This window comes from Leptonychotes weddellii, chromosome 8, assembly GCF_054177405.1.
Source record: "Leptonychotes weddellii isolate Sample4059 chromosome 8, ASM5417740v2, whole genome shotgun sequence".
Taxonomy (NCBI): Eukaryota; Metazoa; Chordata; class Mammalia; order Carnivora; family Phocidae; genus Leptonychotes; species Leptonychotes weddellii.
In genome coordinates this window covers 78,164,272-78,176,694 of record NC_138376.1, presented here as the reverse complement: position 1 = coordinate 78,176,694, position 12,423 = coordinate 78,164,272, and the positions used below count along the sequence as shown (strand labels likewise).

The 12,423-nt window shown below is 35.4% G+C and overlaps 1 long non-coding RNA gene across 16 annotated transcripts in view; it reads left to right on the top strand.

Annotated features, from left to right (window-relative positions):
- The window catches only part of LOC102742234 (uncharacterized), a 676,629-nt gene that overhangs the window by 322,579 nt on the left and 341,627 nt on the right, over window positions 1–12,423 (top strand). For all 16 annotated transcript variants that reach the window (XR_014147837.1, XR_014147834.1, XR_014147838.1 and 13 more), the window contains one exon: window positions 3,186–3,319. This is a non-coding gene — a long non-coding RNA (uncharacterized LOC102742234). The remainder of the gene's footprint in view (window positions 1–3,185; window positions 3,320–12,423) is intronic.

The window sequence follows — 12,423 nt, the reverse complement described above, 5'->3', positions numbered from 1 at the left end:
ATCAAGATTGCTATTTGCTAGCAGTAAACAACCTCTGTAAAAGTAACCTAATCACTTTTTTCCTTTGACTTTCTGAACCAGTTAGGCAATGATCTTGCATTTGATTTTCTTTCAATAACTATTTCAAATTATATAGAAGAGGAAGATGTATCTGTTTTCGAGTATGCAAAACACATTCACACACATACACATTCACACACATAACACACACACACACACTAAACCCCCTTCCAGCCAAATAATTGGAGTATTAATCCTATTACTATATTTTTCATACAAAAGTAAGTAAAATTTAATGACTAGTGGAAAAGAAAGAACTTAAAAGAATCATTTATTTTTAAGCTGGACAATAGAAGAGACAGGAAAACTGAAAAGGGAATCAGGTTAATAAAATAGTGTAGAAGAGTAACCTATTTTACAAGTAAGCTATGTGGTAAAATATAGAATGTAGGAAGAAGAGTTGAAATATAATGTGGTCTCTAAGCAGCTTGAGATATTGAACTCATTTTTATCTTCTCATAGAAAGAGAAAGAAAATAAATCGAGGTTATAAGAGAACAAGTGAAAATTATCGGCATCAGCTATTTATTGGGCGTTGCCTATGTGCATAGTTTCACAATTACCATCATTGATCAAAAGCGGACAAGATGATGTTGACCTTAGGAAATTTCAACATATGAAAGAAAGTAGTAGACAACTACAGGTTATCTTTTGGCTTCAAACCCACACTTCCAACAAGGCATTTTGGGAGGAGGGGACAAAGGTGAAGCCGGTAATTTTGTTTAAATGGCTAAAGCATGATTAACATGTTTGGAGATACGAGCTCATGCTTGGGGTACAGCTTCATGTTGCAGACCAATTTCAGATTCTGTATCTTTGTCATATTCTGATCAACATCCTTACTTGGAAAGGATAACTGTTTCTCTATTCCATTATGAGCCATCTCCTACTGTTTCTTTACCATCTATTCCTATCCTTTATTATTCAAAATATCCTTACACACCACATGTCTTTCCTTCAACCTACTTTTTAATGTTTTATCAGCTAGCCAAACTTTTTTTTCCCAAATAGAATAATAATTGTTTAGCATTGGAAGGTGTCTTCCAATTCCTTCCATAAATAGAAATTTCTTCTACAACCTAATAATACTATTTAAAATGTCACTACTCCTGAGAATTATGATCCCCCTTAGCAATGACATCTTAGTGCTGTAATTCTCCATGGGTGATGAAAAAAATCTCTCTCTCTCAAACTCAGTTTTTCTTAATCTGAATCATTTATTTTTAGGATGGCAAGATAAGAAATATTACTTAAAATTAGGTTACATGATCATAGAGACCACTTCATTTTTTCAACCCCAAATTATAAATGTTATTTTGTAATTTTCCTGTTCCCTATGATATTTCCAGTTTTTCTACATCTTTGAGCTCCACCAAAACATATGATAGATATAAAGATCATTGGCATAGTATAGCTCACCTATGCGTTTATAAAAACTCAGGAAAAATTTTATCTCACATATATAAAGATCAGAAATTTCTGTTTTTCTGTATAGATAATATTATCAGTTCACTTTCTTATGGAAGGTGAAGAAATCTGTTTTGTTCAAGGCAACTAATTTCATTTGCTCATAAAGAGAGGGCATTGTTGAATTTTTTTCACATGGTGTTATTCTTTCCCTAATACTGTTTGCACTTTATGGGCAGTTCTCACATTTAATGCTGTTACTAAACTCTTTTCAGCTACTACAACATCATAGCCCATAGACACGCTAAGGCTTTCCTACTGTGAATACTTTAGTTCTAAAAGATCATTTTCCATGATAATACAGTTTTAGCTATTGCAATGCTAGAAAGTACTCCAGAGACAAACTTTAATTTTACACATGAACAAATTTGGCCCCAGAAAAATAAAGTAACTTGCCTAATGTCATACAGATAATAAATTAGGCCCTCTTCAGAACTAGAATTTAAATGTATTGACTCACATCCCACTGTTCATTTCATTATACAAGTATTTTCAAAACACTCCTAGCCAAGGTTTGAAATAAATTCCCAAACTTAGTCTTCTTTGTTTTTACTTTTTTTTCTTTTCTTTTCTTTTTTTTTTAGGTTTCAGAGATTCTCAGTCCTAGTTTAGAAATACTTTGGGGGTCCAGGAAAACTATGGATTTGTGTTTCTAGATCTTTCTAGCTTGGTTCAGCCTGCAGAGAATTTTAAGTTTTTGGAGTTTAGATTTTATTATCAATTAAATGGGAAGACATGGAAGGTTAAGATAGGTGATTAATTAATATAATTTCATTAGCCTTTGAAAACACCACTCTGATGCTGTGATGGGAAGGAAGAGGTCTCTTAACCAAACTGGACTTCAGTGAATTCATATACATTATATATATTAGTGTCTAAATATTTAAGTCCCTAGGAAGTTCTGAGTTGATACGAATTCATTTAAAAATAATCACCTAGACAGTCAGAATTGCATGGGAGTGGGGATGCAGATAAGGACTAGGAGTTGTAGCTATTGGCAAACTGTACTTATTTCTTGGACCAACCTTGTGAACTTCCAATGGAGATAATTAACCATGTTGATTACCTAAAATGTCTTCTTGACTCTGAAAAAACAAGATGTATCTACAGATTATTTTCCCATGTGCAAGTATCAGTGGTTTGCCGTTTTCACAATGGCAAAGATTATAAAGAAGTGCTATATGAATCACTCATTAAAATATACTTTCAGGAATTATCAGGTTTTTTTTAAAGATTTTATTTATTTATTTGACACAGAGAGAGCACAAAAGTGGGGAGCTGTAGGCAGAGGGAGAAGCAGTCTCTCCGCGGAGCAGAGAGCCTGATGCGGGGCGGCAGACACTTAGCAACTGAGCCACCCAGGCGCCCCAGGAATTATCAGCTTTTGAATAACAGGTTCAACATAAAAAATTGCATAAATATAAATGTGTTTAGAGTAGAAATAAATTATATAAAACTTTGAGATGATGGCTGTGAGAATAAGGCTAGAAAGACTAATAGAATAAAATTAAAATTAAATAAAACCACAGTTAGAGAAATAATAAGCATGTAAAGAAAAGAGAGATATAACCCTCTTAATCAGAAATTACATATAATTAATAAGAAAACATATCAAAATTATTTGCTTTACACAATGTGCTTTTTTTTCTCTCACTACAGTTGATTCGTGCAAAAAATATATATTCAACTTTGGCTGTGAGCCAGAGACTGCTCTAGCGCCAGTTACAGTGATGAAGAGATTTGACACCTGCCTTCATGGAGCTTTCATGATGTTGAGAATACTTGATAAACAGGTAAAAATATTAAATAAATAGAAATTTGACATAGGAATAAGTGTTGAAGTTTAGCATTGGGATAGAAAGGGACTTAGGGACGAGAACAGAGAATGCTTTAGGTAAGGTTTTCAAAGAAGAATTCTTAGGACAGTTTTTGATTTGAAACCCAATGGTCAATAAAATATCATGGAAAATAGAGTTCCTGACAGAGAGAACAGAAAGAACACAGGCCCTGAGATGGAAATGAGGTGGTATATTTGAAGAACAAAATCAATACCAGCTCTGGAGAGCAGCAGTGAGGGAGAGGGAATATGAGACAAGACAGAAGACAAAATCTCGTCAAAGGATTGCACCATCCCATCAGGTAGAGTTTGTTTAGACTGCATTCTAAGCAGAGTTACACCTTAAATAACTAGATCCAATTTCTGAATTAAAGGGTTGATAATGTCAAATTTGATTAACTGAAAAAAAAAACACTTAGGAAAAATCATGAGATTGATATCATTTTTCACTTAATTTTTAGCTCTGATGTCTCCATCAGCAAAGTGGACAATAGCTGTGTTTTTTATGATACTGAAGTTGCCTGTGGTGAAGTGATAGAGTATATTTAATTCTCTATTTCTTCACTGTTATGTAGGTTGCTTGGGAATGTAATATTGATTACTGTATTCCATAAAGTAGAATAGTGCATGCTTCAGATTGCTCAATTATTATTTATGACTAAGTGAAGGAATGAATGAGCCACTGAGTAAGTTCATATGTTAATAGAAAACCATTTTTAAATTTCTTAGATAAAAATACTTAATATCCCAAATCATAGAAGGAAGTCATATGGTGGTAAGTGACATCTTGATTCAGCATTAAAAAAAAATAGATTCAAGTATGTGCTTTATAATTATAGCAAGTCCTTTACTAAAGAAAGGAAAGGGCTTTCCTCTTCCTCCTCTTTTGTAAATGAGAAGGAAGGGGGTGATGAAATATCACCAACAAGGATGTTTGGATTATGGGGTTTTTAAAATTTTATTTTTTTTTAAAGATTTTATTTATTTTAGAGAGAGAGCACAAGCAAGAGCAGGGGGAGGAGCAGAGGGAGAGGGATAAGCAGACTCCACACTGAGCCCAATGAAAGGCCTTGAGATCATGACCTGAGCTGAAACCAAGAGTCAGATGCTTAACTGACTGAGCCACTCAGGCTCCCCTGGATTATGTTTTTTAAATAGGCAGGCTAAGTAATAAAAAAAAAAAAAAAAAAAAAAAGAGGGAAAATACAAATTACTAATACCAGAACTGAAAGAGAGGACAGCGCTAGAGATCTCATGGACATTAGAAGAATAATAAATATATACCATGAACAAGTCTATGCCCATAAATTTGATAACCTAAATGAAATGGACCAATTTCTTGAAAGATAGTCTATCAAAACTTACTCAAGAAATAGACAGTCTGAATAGAACAACTAAATCAATGATTAATAACTTTTCCAAAACAGAAAGTGTCAACACTAGATGGCCTCAGTGATAAATTCTACCAAATATTTAAAGAAATAAGTATACCATTTCCCCACAATCTCCTCCAGAAGATAGAAGCAAAGGGACTACTTCTTAACTCATTCTATGAGGCTGTTACCCTAACTCCCACACCAAAGACATTACAAGAAAAGACAACTACAGATTGATATTGCTTATGAACATAGATGCAAAAAATGTCAACAAAATATTAGCATATAAAATCCAACAATGTATAAGAAGGATTTTATACTAGATCAAATGGGATTTATCCCAAGTATGCAAGTCTGGTTCAACATTTGAAAATCAATTAATTTAGTATGTCATATCAACAAACTAAAGAAGAAAAATCACATGATCATATCAATAGCTTCAGAAAAAGCATTTGACAAAATCCAACACTCTTTGATGATTAAAAACTCTCAGCAAATTTGGAATAGAAGGCAACTTCCTCACCCTGACAAAGAATGTATGCAAAAACCCTCTAACATAATACTTACTGGTAAGAAACTAGAAACTTCCCCGCTAAGATCAGGGGAACAAGGCAAGAATGTCTCTTCTCACCACTTTTACACATTGTACTGGAAATTCTGGCTAATATGGTAAGACAAGAAAAGGAAATACAAGGTAAATAGATTGGAAAGGAAGACATAAAACTCTCTTTGTTGGCAGATGACATGAACATTTAGGTTTTAGAAATCCAAAAGAATAAACAACAACAACAAAAAACTTCTGGAACAATTACAGCAAATTATGGCAAAGTTAGAGAATACAGACATACCAGCAATAAACAAGTAGAGTTTGAAATTAAAAAAAAAATTATATTACCACTCCCCAAACTGAAATACTTACGTATAAATCAAACAAAATATGTGGACTGTCTATGAGGAAAATGGCAAGACTCTAATAAAAAATATAAATAGGAACTAAATGGAGAGATACTCTATGTTTATGGATAGGAAGTCTTAATATTGTCAAGATGTCATTTTTTTTCTAGCTAATCTGTAGACTCAGTGACATCCCAGTTAAAATTCAACCAAGTTATTTGGTGGATATCAACAAATTGATTCTAAAGTTCAAATGGAGGGGCAGAGAACCATGTGCTGGGTTTAGTGTATTTTTGCTGGACATGCCTTACCTATATGTCTTAGGGAAAAGGTCCTGTCTCTGTGTTTCTTTCTTTCTTCTAAGACAAGCATGGAAGCAGCCTTACAGCAGGAGAATACATAATCTGCTTGGTACAAGTTTGTCTGAATTGGCTTGTGAGGATTTTTGTAAGGATTTTTGGGAAAGCACTTAAGGCCCTTTGAACGCATGGGATGCCCAATTACTGTAGAATCCCTCCTTTTGTGAGAAGGGAAGACATCCACCCCAGAGAGCTTCTTGATCAGTGAAAAGTGATTCATCTTCCAGGGTCATTTTTTACACCATACTGCTTGTTGCACCAGGGTCCAGTCCTTTATCCTTGAGGATCATCATATATATCTAAAATAGGAATAGTGGGGAGATGTTTGCAAACCTCTTTGCCCTTTTGTTCTTTGGGATTGAAAAGGTTTGCTAAGCACTCAGGGTATGAACCAGATTGTCATTTCCTGGAGCAGTAAGATAAGCAAAGGTTATCACTTTGTTACCGTGGATTGCCTCTGTGGGAAGAAACTATTGGTTGCAAAGGCATTGCTACTTTTATAAACTCACTAAGATTAAGTAGGAAAAGTATAGGATTTCATGCTTCTTCTTGAACCTTCTGCCTGAATTTCTTCTTAAGTATTTTTTTTTAAGATTTTATTTATTTATTTGTCAGAGAGAGAGAGAGCACGAGCAGGGGGAGGGGCAGAGGAAGAAGCAGACTCCCTGCTGAGCAAAGAGCCTGATGTGGCACTTGATCCCAGGACCCTGAGATCATGACCTGAGCTGAAGGCAGATGCTTAACCTACTGAGCCACCCAGGCGTCCCTCTTCTTAAGTATTTTTTAAAATTTTTTTAAAGATTTTATTTATTTTTTTGACAGAGAGAGACACAGCGAGAGAGGGAACACAAGCGGGGGTAGAGGGAGAGGGAGAGAGAGAAGCAGGCTTCCCGCTGGCAGGGAGCCCGATGCGGGGCTCGATCCCAGGACACTGGGATCATGACATGAGCGGAAGGCAGACGCTCAACGACTGAGCCACCCAGGTGCCCCTCTTCTTAAGTATTTTATGTGTTTGCTCAAATCCCAATATTTTTTAGATTTTGGCTGAAAAGTTTCCACTAGGCTAATGAAAATTACGGCTATTTAAAATGAATGAAAAAGTAGATTAAATAGATATTTAAGGAGAGGCACCTTATATCCATAAATTAAATTGAAAAATCATCTACTTAAAAACTTAGTGCAAAGATTCTGGAACATGAGTGTTAACAGTGGCAGCATAGTTTTTGGCTCTTCCGAAAACCTCACATAAAACCATAAGAAGCAACTAGATAGCAAAGAAAACAAAAAACAAGCAAACAAAAAACCAAAGCAACAAAAATCTAATGGACAACATTCATATAAACATTAATGACTAGGTATCCCTATAAACTTCAAAATACCAGCAGCTATAGCCACAAATACACCAGTTATTGGTACAGGGAAATAGAAAACAGAGGGAAACAAAGGGATAACTGATAGACATAAAGGAGATTACAAAATAGTCTAAAGTTATTCATTAAAGTACACTGACAATTTGAGAATACTGGCTACATCTACATGGAGAATTGCTTGTTCTGAAAGTGGAGGAGAAAAGGGCCTATGGTAAGTACTGAAGGGGCTGAAGTAGTCTAGGTTCAATGAGTATTCAAAACTGATCTACCCAGGATCTATCCTAAACAAGATCCTCTACACTAAGGAGAAACTACTGGAAGGAATTAGAGTGGGGAAGAAGAATAGAACAAGGAGAACTCAGAAAGTAAGATGCCATATTTTAAAATAATACACAAAAACAATAGAAAAGTGGGTTTCTGTGATGTAGTGAAAGTTATCTGAACCAGGCATCTTTTTGAAACGAATGACAAAGAAGTATTAGTGCCAAATCTCATGCAGTACTTCCATAGGAAAATAAGAGATTACAAAGCAGAATGACATCACAGTGAGAAATGTGTCCTCAAGCAGATCAGAACTTCAATATTTCAAAACAAATGTCAAAACAAACTGAAATACATCAAGAAAATGATCCCAGATATGAATGAATAAAATATATCAGAAGCAGGAAAACATTCAGGAATGATGTGACATACTCATAAAATAATTTGAAATAAAAGAGAAAATTATTTTACACATGAAGACTAAATGAGAAGAATGAAAAAGCAACTCAACACAATAATGCTTTAAGAGAAAAAGATGGGAAGGAAAAACATTTTTAAATTAACACAAAAAGGGATTTGTAACTATATATTGAATGAATACAGCTTACATTTGAGAAATTCTACCCAGAACAACCAACACAAAAAATACAACCACCAAAAACAACAACAACAACAACAAAAAACCCAAACAAAACCCAAACCCAAACCCCAAAACACTTTGAGCATCTGACACAAAGGGTATGTGACTTACAAAGAAAATAAAATGAGATCGTCAAACCCTTTGGTAGCAACACGTTATCCCAGAAAAATATGAAATAACATATTGAAAATAAGAAAAGAAAATGTGAAGCAATGATTTTATATTTGAAAAAGTTGACATTCAAGTATAAAAGGCATGTACAAACTGTTATTAATACACAAAATCTTGAATATTTTTCTCAAGAGCTCTTCGTATGGAATTTACTAGAGAACAAGAGTTGGGTAATGAAAATGACTACAGAGATATCAATGTAATTAGTGCTGGAGAGCATTAAATATATAATTACTTGTAAAACCAAGACAAAATGAGCCTTTGAAAGAAAAGATTATAGCAGATAATGACTATACAATCTGACAATGGGGAGAAAGTGGGAATAATTCATGCAGAAATATATTTAAAACTATTTCTAGTTATCATAATTGGTTGGGGTAGCATTAGTTTTGTTAGTCTGAGACTGTTGTATAGCAAATAAACTAGTTCTTAAATATTTCAATATTGCCACCCACCCTTAAGAATTAGAATTCACTGTATAGAAGAAAGAAGATACAGCTATAATATATAAGAGGTTCTGTTGAAACCTTTTAGTTTTGAATTTGAATTGCAGGTATTAATATGAGCTTACAATGTATTTAATTTTTCCATTGAAGAATTCTAGAAACAATTCCCAATAAACATCCCTAGTGCCAATATGGTGGACTTGAAATAATATTTTTTTATTGAAAAGCCAGAGCTTCCTGAAAAATGACTGATTACAGACCTGGGGCAGGAATAATTTGGCATACCAGATAGGAAGGACTATCAGAGACTTAACAGGGTTATGTCAAAGGAGGCTACAATAAAAGTAGATATGGCAATGAACCCAAGCCCATCAAATGCATTTAAATTCATGAGTTCATAATAATACTGCAAAAAGATTAATCATTGGTAACTTTCTCAGGCTGACGGGTAATAGAGTCATTATGTAAAAAAACTAGTTACATAAAAGAGTCAAGCATTTCTCCTGACTTTTCTATTAACCATACATTTAATAAGCAAATAGTAGATGAGAGAAAGCATCTCCATGCAAATTTATTCCAGCTATTTAATGAAAACAAAATGATAGAATTTGAATATTAACATTTTAGAACCCCTGATGATTTAATGGATCCATGTGTTGAACATCAGTGGATGCTAACACCATAGATAAGTAAATTAAACGAGCAAACATACTGTAAAACAGCCATTGATTATGTACTTCTTGATGAAAGAACACATCACACTATCATCTTGGTAAGGGTATCAAACCTGAATCTGAACAAGCATCTGGATCCGGTTGTCAGTTTGTAGGAATTGTAGATGACAAAGAAATATAGTGAACTGTGAAAAATCCATAGGTTCAGTTTCCCAGGTTCTTCAAGAGATTTATTGTAACAAAAAGAAAGGGAAGAAGAGATAAACCTGTAGGTTAAAAGAGACTTAAAAGTAATATAAAGTTGGAGCACCTGGGTGGCGTAGTTGGTTAAGCATCTGGCTCAGGTCGCAGGGTTGTGAGATTGAGCCTTGCATGGGGGCTCTGCTTGAGATTCTCTCTCTCCCTCTCCCTGCCGCTCCCACTTGTGCTCTCTCTTTCTCTCTCTCTCAATCTCAAATAAATAAGTAAATCTTAGAAAAAAGTAATATAAAATTTAAAAAAGTGGGCATGTACTTTTGGGTGATAAAATCATAAAAGTGGGGTGCCTCGGTGGCTCATTTGTTTGAGTGTCTGCCTCAACACAGGTCATGATCCAGGGTTCTGAGATGGAGACCTGTATAGGACTACCTGCTCAGTGGAGAGCCTGCTTCTCCCTGCTCCCTCTGCCCCTCCCCTTGCTCCTGGGTGCACATACTCTCTCACTTTCTCTCTCAAACAAATAAATAGTATCTTTAAAAAATATATAATGAAAAGCCAGGGAGTGATGATGAACGTCAGGGTAGCAGGGGCTTTTAGAGGGAGAAGAGCCATGATTAATATGGGAAAATGCAGGGGCTACTGGAATGGCTACTAAAGTTCCATTTATTCACCTGGATAATGGTTTTAAGATTATTCAATTTATAATAGTTTATTAATCTCTATATATTTTTGCTTTATATTACAATAGAAGATTCAAAAGTGTTCATGAAAGTAGCTGCTAAATATATAAGCAGTTTAGTTCTTTTTAGCTAAAGTTGAGTTTAATACAATGTCTGAATTAAAATGCCCTAAAATCAATGCTGTTTGGTAGAGGGACAGTGAAGGAAAATAATTGATCATATATTTTCTATTTTGTGTACTATTTCTATTTTATATATTCTTTTATGTTTCAATCTGTTCTTTAAATCAGAAGCACATATTGTAGGGCGCCTGGGTGGCTCAGTTGGTTAAGCGACTGCCTTCAGCTCAGGTCATGATCCTGGAGTCCCGGGATCGAGTCCCGCATTGGGCTCCCTGCTCAGCGGGGGGTCTGCTTCTCCCTCTGATCCCCTTCCCTCTCGTGCTCTCTGTCTCTCATTCTCTCTCTCTCAAATAAATAAATAAAATCTTTAAAAAAAAAAAAAGCACATATTGTATAATTAAAATCAAATATTCAAAAAGAAGTTAGCCTGGTGATGGGTATTAAAGAAGGCACATATTGAATGAAGCATTGGGTGTTATATGCAAACAATGAATCCTGGAACACTGCATCAAAAACCACTAATGATGTGGGTGAAAGCGGCGGGGAGTTCGTACAGTGCAGAAGGCGACGCATCTCCGGCTCGGGGTCTCTTCTGATTTGTTTTGTGTATATTTTTCTGGGGTTGTTGTTATCCTGTTAGCATTTTGTTCTCTCATTCATCTGTTCTCCTCTGGACAAAATGACAAGATGGAAAAAATTACCTCAAAAAAAAGAACAAGAGGCAGTACCAACTGCCAGGGACCTAATCAATATGGACATTAGTAAAATGTCAGAACTAGAGTTCAGAATGATGATTATAAAGATACTAGCTGGGCTTGAAAAAAACATGGAAGATACTAGAGAAGCCCTTTCTGGAGAAAAAAAGAACTAAAATCTAACCAAGTTGAAATCAAAGAGGCTATTAATGAGGTGCAATAAAAAATGGAGGCTCTGGGGCACCTGGGTGGCTCAGTCGTTAAGCGTCTGCCTTCAGCTCAGGTCATGATCCCAGGGTCCTGGGATTGAGCCCCGCATTGGGCTCCCTGCTCCGCGGGAAGCCTGCTTCTCCCTCTCCCACTCCCCCTGCTTGTGTTCCTGCTCTCGCTATCTCTCTCTCTGTCAAATAAATAAATAAAATATTTTTAAAAAAAAAAAAAAAAATGGAGGCTCTAACTGCTAGGATAAATGAGGCAGAAGAGAGAATTAGTGATATAGAAGACCAAATGATGGAAAATAAAGAAGCTGAGAAAAGGAGATTAACAACTACTGGATCACAGGGGCAGAATTCAAGAGATAACTGATACCATAAGATGAAACAATATTAGAATAATTGGGATCCCAGAAGAAGAAGAAAGGGGGGGGGGAGAAGGTATATTGGAGCAAATTATAGCAGAGAACTTCCCTAATTTGGGGAAGGAAACAGGCATCAAAATCCAGGAAGCACAGAGAACCCCGCTCAAAGTCAATAAAAATAGGTCAACACCCCGACATCTAATAGTAAAACTTACGAGTATCAGAGACAAAGAGAAAATCCTGAAAGCAGCTCAGGGCAAGAGATCTGTAACCTAAAATGGTAGAAACATTAGATTGACAACAGACCTATCCACAGAGACCTGGCAGGCCAGAAAGGACTGGCATGATATATTCAGAGCACTAAATGAGAAAAATATGCAGCCAAGAATACTATATCCAGCTAGACTGTCATTGAAAATAGAAGGAGAGATAAAAAGCTTCCAGGACAAACAAAAACTAAAGGAATTTGCAAACACCAAACCAGCCCTACAAGAAATATTGAAAGGGGTCCTCTAAGCAAAGAGAGAGCCTAAAAGTAACATAGACCAGAAAGCAATAGAGACAATATACAGTAACAGTCACCTTACAGGCAATACA